Genomic DNA, 8,081 nt, shown 5'->3' on the forward strand with positions numbered 1-8,081 from the left:
TAAGTAAAATCAATAATCTAGCCTATCTTTCCCTAATGCTGACACTGAGAACTAAAAAAGGGAAACTTTGAGAGAGACGGACGGAGTTTGGCATTTTGAACCCCAGAACTGGCCTGATGATGAAGAAGGTGTTGCAGCAGCAGGAGGTTCACAGTACAGGAAGAGTACTGACTTAGAGCGGCAGGCCTCGGGCATCAGGGTGACTTCCTCATGCGCGTAGCGGTCCTCAGCTTCTTGTCTTGCAGCTCTGTAACTCCCTTCTCCTCGTCTCACGATCTTCCTGGTCCCATGGAAGGAACACACCAGTTCTTCCTCTTTGCCTTTGTCTTTATCTTTGTCTTTATCTTCATCTTTGCTTTGGTCTTTGTCTTTGGGGGTCTAAACCCAGCTGTTGAGAGAAGTGCGATTTGAAGCCACATGTTGCGGGGCTAACGGGTTGGTCCCCATGTACAGAACAGTCTCCGGCTCTGTGGCCCCGGCTCTTCTTCAGCTGCAGAGTTCTTTGTCCATCTCCGTCTTGGCTCGAAGCTGCCTGAAGGATCCAACCAAAGATTCCTCTTTTGCACCCACCTTTTAAAGGGCTTATCCACCTTTTGGTGCGTTTRCATTGGCTAGCTTTGTTGCTGTGCCTCTCATTGGCTGACTGCTTGGACAGATGATCTCATATCCATCACCCTGGAGACCTCATGACCTGATGTCTGTTCTAATGTCCCCAAGTTGCTCAACAGTTCCTCCTACCTCTGTTTCCTGCCCAACCTTAAGTTGAAGTTTAGCAATAAGGCCTTAGTCACCTCCGCTCTCCTATCAGTTCCTCTTTCCCCCTGACCTTTCACCATTCACCTCCCATCTACCTTCAACACAACATCAGTGACCTTTAATTACAGTTACAACATTTTACACCTTTTCAAGTTCAATGTCAAAATCACATTTATAACCTTTTAGTTTCTTTGATTTAACATTCATTTATAATGTTATAATAACCATAACTTATTAGTTACTCTTATTATAATCATAATGTGAGTTCTTACAGACATTTCTGACAAAAACCAAGAATACCCATTATTCTAATTATCTAATACCAAGTTACAGTTTCTTGTTTCACCTTTAAGTACTTCCACAAGTGTGAGAGTAAGTGTAAATATTCTTATAATCAAACCAACATCAACCACTGGTTAAACCAATATTAATTATTGGCATAATTATAAGTCATTATTTTAAGTATTTTACTSTGGGTTTTATCCAATCTCTCAAAATGTTTAGATTTTATTCTTTAAAAACCTTTAATGCTTTAAAATAAGGAATGGTCTGAAYTATTTTTAGCCTGATGCAAGAWAKAAACTTCCTCTTTATTAAGGAAACCAGCTCTTCCTGTTTCATGACTCTCTTTCTGCCTGACTTTGATTTTTTATGATTAAATAGAAAAAAGTAGAATTAAAGCAAAGTTTGCAGGACACAATAACAACACACACAACCAGATTCATTTTAWTACCGTCTGACTCTACTGTTGGGTCTTGATGTCACCTGTGTAATTAATTTTAAGGTAATTTTATTTATTWTTACTATTAAACTAAAATCTCCAGCATGGGGAAGTGGGATGAGCTCGACTTTTCTCGACAGGTGTAAATATCCATCAACATTGTGTAGATATCATTACATAGAATAAAAGCTGACATGAAACAAAAGGGAAACAAACAGTTAAGCTCCAAGTCTGAACAGCTGCCAGTCGACTCCCTGTCTTGCTCAGTTATAAATAAAATTCTTATTTTTTTCTTTATTGAAAATGATAGCCTATATAGGTTCTTTGCTCAGTGAGGAGTCAGTCACTATGACTACAGAGGTTGGACTTTAAATTGGATCTGCATGGGGTGCTTAAATTGCACGAACCTTCAATGAGATGAGCAGAAAGGGAGGGCTAGAAAGATAAGAAGGTTTATCATGTCCTCTGGGAGTCCACATGCGTCATTCTTTACCAGCAAACAAAGCTGCAGGTTAATAATGAAGAATAAAGGGCATGAGACCCATTTCACAAAGAGGAAAAGCCTGCAAACAGTTCTGGTTCTCAAAGTATGAAGCCTGATGTTCACACCAAGATCATGTGTTTGTGAGGGAGAAACCTTCTCTTTCCTGGAGTCACTAACTCCCTACTGCCTGTCCAAACATATCAGTCACATCAATGAGTCCAAGGCCCTTTTTAAAGCAGCAGACATTTTGAAAAACATTTCTGGCTAAATCGATTCTATAGATCATAATTGATAAAGAAGCTTTTCTTGGCAGTAAACCAGACACAGTCACATATCAGCTTTTATGTGGAAATAGGGTTTCAAAAAATAATGTAACAAAGTTACTGTCTGATTTTTAGGATTAGCATATTTATCTAAATAATGCAGTGACTGTTGTTTTGGATTGGGGCTGCATCATCTACAATTTTGGGCGCAGTGTGTTTGGCAGCATTACACACTCGCCCGGTCTGCTGGATGAAAGCTGAATTTAGAAACAGTTACATGTATGTCAGATTACCAGCAGAGCACTAGTTAGGATGATAACATGTGTTGCTGTAGAATCAAAATATCAGAACTAAATGTTAATCAGAAGTATCTTTGTAATAATATAGTTCTAATTTTATTATATGTGCACAATAAAATCATATTTATGTCACTCCTGGTTTTTGAGAGCTAAAATATTGACAATGTATAATACAGTATCTGTTGTGTTGTTTGCTTTATATTAGATTTACAGTATAACTGGTAACATTATGCCAATTTTATTACGTTCTGATCTATAAAACCCAAGAAATTAAAGAGAATGACTCTTTATACAGTGAATCACCATAGAAAATCTAGTAATAAACAATGCTTGGACTGAGGTTGCAGTGTTTGGTCATCAAGCTCATCATGTCTGTTGAGGGATTGTGATAAAAAGGCGACACAGCAAACGCACAAAGTTCACTTCTACCACCACAGCCTGTGCAACTGGAATAATTGACAATGAGTTTTATTTAACTGTTGTTTATGGCCACACTTGCTGTTTGACCTTTTGTTCCTTAGCGTTCCAGTTTACATGTGTGCAGCCATCTATCAAACGCCAGCAGCTAACACTGAGCCCTATCTTGCTGCAGCAGGGGCCTGGCATGAGAGGACGAAGGCTGGCTCTGGGCTCACAGCGTGCTCACATGTCTAAAGGGTCACTGGCTTGGAATCGCTTCATTCAGTTCACATAATAATCGTTATCGACAATATACAGATGAACTCCATTCACACTGAGGAGGGGCCGGGGATACAGAAAGCAAAGAGCACAATGAATGAGGATCTGAAGGGAAACAGGGCTGTTTTTAATCAATAGTACAGTGGATAAGAAATGCAAAATCACTTTTTGAAATATGTGACTCATACTACCCAAACTTCCCCTTTTGAGATTCCACAGCCAATCAATCATCCTTTTGCCTGTAACAATTTGTCTGCATGTACCGCTCCCAGACACATCCATCCTGGTCTTGTTTCTTTAATTAAATTTGGCTTTAATATCTACACTCAGATCAGACTGACTCCAGAGGCTGTACATCCCCAGCGGGCTCACCATGGGTGAAATTAGACCATCAGTCTAATTTAACAGCTTTTGCTTCCATCGAATTTACTCAGTAATCAGTCTGTGGACTCTGCCTCTCCTTTCAGAAAACAAATATCATGTGAGTTTTGGAGGAGCAGTTAATATCATTTGAATATTGAATATTAAATCCAGTTGTATAAAAATCTCAAGCATGGATTTAATGCAAACATTAAGTAATGGAGGATGTGATGGTAAAAAATACGTTTGGACGTCTAGAACAAAATCCTAAAACGTTAAGCTTATGCAAGTTTTATCCCATTCTTACTTTTTTTAATGTTTTTCAGAATTATCTGTCCTTTAAGTTTAAAGTGATCTTAAACAGAGTGTTTTTTTTTATCTTGTTGAAAGTGTTTTAGATTTTATTAAAGGAATAAAGACTCACTCAATACTTTTGCTCAATATTCTAAAAATCTTGAAAATATTAATGGAGTTTAGACATATATATGTATATATTCCAATGCTTTTTGTGTTGTTATTCAAGTCAGGTTAAAATATTAAGGGCTGGAGTTTTAACTCTAGTATTAGTCAACAGTTTTTCCAACAGGAAACATCTTATATCTGATCCAAGGTAAGTTGATATGTAGTGCCATGTGTCGTTCTGGGAAAATGCCCATATTGCACATATGGATTCCTGTCACTAGCTTCCCAAACCAAATTGAATTGAACTGAACCTCATGGCAGCACCAAATATGCAACACAACCTTTAAAATACATATTTCTTTCTATGAACTTTTTCTTTTAGCTCATTTGAGACACTGAGGAGGGTCTCCTGGCCTTATATTTCCAAACTGCCACAACTGAAGTAAAGTTGTCAAAGTCAATGTACCACAACTCAGATTTCATTTTAAAGCAACGATTTATTATTTTCTCTCAGTAGCTGGAAACAGTAAAAAAAGCAATCTCAAGATATGTTGTTGTATCAGAGCAGACGTTTTATAATCAAATCTATTTTAAAATAACATTTAAATACATTTGCTTCCTCCTCAGAACTCCCACATAAACTCAAAGTATGCTCATAAGCAGTCTTTTGTTTTTAAAACAATCTCAGACATGTTTCCTAGTGTTTTAGCTGCTGATCAGTGCACTGACTGGCGGTAGCAGTGGGTGTCTTAATGAGTTTTAAATGGACTGTAATCACAATTTCCCCAATTTTTTTTCTTCTTGCAAAGAGAAGTGTTCTAAAAAAAGATGTTGACTGCACATTAATGGGGTTGTCTGCTGATTTAGACATGACTGACAGCATTAAAATTAAACTAAATCATGAAGAGGCCACAGAAACTGACATCAACAGCTCAAAAAAAGGCCTGTCAACTCACTGTTTAATTTATATCAGAAATATAAATATATTTTTGCTTTTCCATCGTTCTTTATCGACTCAATTGTGTTGCATGATTGCCAGTTCACTCAGACATAAACGGAGTGAGCGAGTCACAGAATAACCATCCCTGCAGACCCATCAAATTGACACCAATCTTTAATTCTCCGGGGCCCAATCAATATTTATCCCTAATAGGTCAGAGAATTGATTTGGCCTGAAAAGATTTTCCATGGCTCTGCGAGCCTTCAGGGCTGAGAGAATGAAAAACTCTCACAGACACATAAATTACACTTTAAAAGAGAGAAATTACAAACATATGTCTGATGCAGGCGTAATTTAGTGACATTGGACATTGCACTAAATGTGAAGCTTAATGACAGGATTTTATTTGATCACTGATCATCAGTAGTAATTGAGGGTTTTTAACCTTGGTGACATGCACATGTGTGATATTTATTTAAACACAAAATTGTAAAACACCATGACATTTTGAATTAAATTAAACTGTATATGTGTCGTTTGGATCATTCAACAAACCAAATCAACATTAAAATGGTTAATCCGACATCTAATGAAACATCCTATCTGTGCCATTTCTGGTGCATGACTGAGAAAGCTCCAAAACTGTCAGACGTTATATAAATTGACCAAGTTCTGCCATTCTGGCAAAAGGGCTTGTGCAAATTATTCAGTGCAAGACTGGAAATAATTGTGGTTCACAGGATTGACTATGAAAAGACATATTTCTTAACATGAGATTAAGCGTAAAATTATGCTACTGCAAAAACAAATAAAGTTGTTTCTTTATCAGTGTTTTCCATGTTAAGCATGTTTTCTCACTTTTTGATAATTGGGTTTCAATATTCAGGACTAGATCCAATCGATTGGCCGATTTGTTCCCATACATGTACCAGATATTTAGAGACAGTATCTCACCAGTATGTCCTCTGCCACTAGCAGACTGAATATAAGTACAAGGGCATGTTGGACGTGCAAGCTCACTGAGCCACAAAACCATCTGGTTCCCTATGATCCACATCAAAATGTACCAGTCTGTTTACACAGATGTACCAGGGTTCAAATCAGACGCAAAACCCAACAACAAGTCAGGGTCATTTCATGGGAAATACAGAGTGGACAAAAGTGGCCGTAGGCCTGCATATGGTACTATCAGGTCTGGACCAAAGGTTGCCAGATTCAATGGGAAACGATTAGAGAAGTATAGAGCTTGACAGATATATGATGAGCGTTTCCAGACTCTCTGAAATGATAACAAATCTGCATATATGCAAAGAAATTGCTGCAACTCCTCAATGATATTTGCAGTATTGAGGACAATACAGTCTAAAATTAAGAAAAATTGAAATGACCCTCTGGAATAAATGGTAATTTATTTTCAGAGATGCACCCAAAAATAGTTTGAATCTCTGCTGACTGTTACAAAGCTTTATGAATACAGACCCTGCAACAAAAGTGTCTACAAATGGAAGAGTCAATGCTGCTGGAAAACCATAGCAATTAGTTTTCTGTCTGAAGCTTGGACAAGCCATGTCAGATACCATATGAAGTTACAGACTTCTCCAGGCTCCTGCCATGTTGCAACAAAGATAAGTCAGAATCAATAAAGGAAATATAAGCCAAAGTAAACAATCTGCCATGCTACTGTTTGATTTATGTTCTAATCCTCACATGGTAATGAGCTATTTTTCATTGCTGAACAAACAGGATAACAAATATGGGAGGATTTTGTTCGTGCGGTTGTGGGATTGTCCCAGTTGTATGACAGCCAGTTGAGGATGTTCCAGCATCTGGTAGGGATTCCTTTTAGATGACTCCCAGGAGGAACTGCTTTGAATGTCCCACTGAGAAGAGCCCTAGGGGATCAGCACATTCCCACTGGAGAAACTATTACATCCCATAGCTGACTTGGGAAGGCCCATGTGCAAGAATGGACGCCATCCACATGTTCATCCATCCATCCGTTCATCCATCCCTCCCTCCATCCGTCCGTCTGTCCGTCCGTCCATCCGTCCGTCTGTCCATTTCTTTCTTTTTTGTGATTCAAAACATGTCCTCTATTTGTCTTGACAGTAAATTCAGAGTGCTCTTTGCATTTTATCCTGGGCTCAATCATGGGAGTTAAACTCCAACAGCTTTTACAGATGGATTTAAAAACATTAAAGCTACGAGGCTTCTCCTCACTTCTGCTTAACCTCCTATTATGTTCGTTTCTGAGGTACAGCAATAATGTTTGTGGGTCAATTTGACCCGGGGAGAGTTTTATCATGCAATAGTGTCAGAAACCAAATAATTCCTCCAAAACATTTTTTTATCTGATTATTAACTCTAATACTAACCATCTCAATCAATATTTGTGCAATTATGTTTTTTTATTTCTCAGAAATTAAGGATTAATGACGACAACTTACTCAATTACTCATTTGGACATAAAAATGGAATTTATATTTGTTATGTCCACTGAAAAAAACCTAGACACAAAAAAACAATAATTTCCTTAAAAGTGATCTTTGGTAAATTTTTTTATATTACATTTAAAAAAAATTTTCAATGGGTGATCTTTATAATTGAACTTGAGACACACATACTGTTCCGGGTCAAATTGACCCGCCAATTAAAATCAAGATAAATGAGTCCTGCAGAGAGTATTTTTGTTTTCCCCCACTTCTACTGAGTGTCCACTCAGTGTGGGTGGAGTTTGCCCACGGGAACAGAATAGGTTCCCGTCAAAAGTTGTATGAACACCTGCTTTCTCGCAGTTCATTGTGAAGTAAAGAGAKCAGGGAGAAAGTGGGTTTGTGTGTGTGTGTGGTGTGTGTGGTCGGCTTTAAACTTTTCACCAATTAAAATCCATAAACTGACTTCTCTTCTCTGTAATCTTTAGTGATGCAGTTTGTTTACTAATGGTCTCTAACAAAATTCTTAGGTCTCACATAATAGCTGGATCAATAATGAGATTGAATTAATGCATGTTGGTCTATCACACAAAATACTATCAAAAAGTTTTGGTTGTAATTTGATAAAATGTGGAAAACGTGGAAAACGTCTGCAGGTACTGTGTTTTCATTCAGAGTTTCTTGCTGTTCATATAAATGAGCAGGTGTCTGTGTGTGTGTGTGTGTGTGTGTGGGTGTGTGTGTGT

Source organism: Poecilia reticulata, linkage group LG10 (assembly GCF_000633615.1).
Source record: "Poecilia reticulata strain Guanapo linkage group LG10, Guppy_female_1.0+MT, whole genome shotgun sequence".
Classification (NCBI taxonomy): domain Eukaryota; kingdom Metazoa; phylum Chordata; class Actinopteri; order Cyprinodontiformes; family Poeciliidae; genus Poecilia; species Poecilia reticulata.